Raw genomic sequence first — 288 nt, forward strand, 5'->3', positions numbered from 1 at the left:
AAAACAAAAATCTCTCGCGCCGACCGACTAGGCCACGGCCCAGCCAGCCAGCCGGCCCAAAACGGGCGCCGCCTTCGCCCCGAGTCCAGGCGCTGCACGCGCTGCCGCCGCCCGTGTCCGGTACAGACACCGCCGCCGTTGCCCCTCCCGCAAGCTCCGCGCCTCGTCTCCCTCCTTAAATAGCGGAGCACCGGGCCCCCTCTCTGCGACGCCGCCGCCGCATCCCGCATCGCCGCCCCGCGTCATCTGCAGCCACTGCTCGCCGCCGCCGCCCTTGCGCCGCGCTCC

This window comes from Triticum dicoccoides, chromosome 1A, assembly GCF_002162155.2.
Source record: "Triticum dicoccoides isolate Atlit2015 ecotype Zavitan chromosome 1A, WEW_v2.0, whole genome shotgun sequence".
NCBI classification, from domain to species: Eukaryota; Viridiplantae; Streptophyta; class Magnoliopsida; order Poales; family Poaceae; genus Triticum; species Triticum dicoccoides.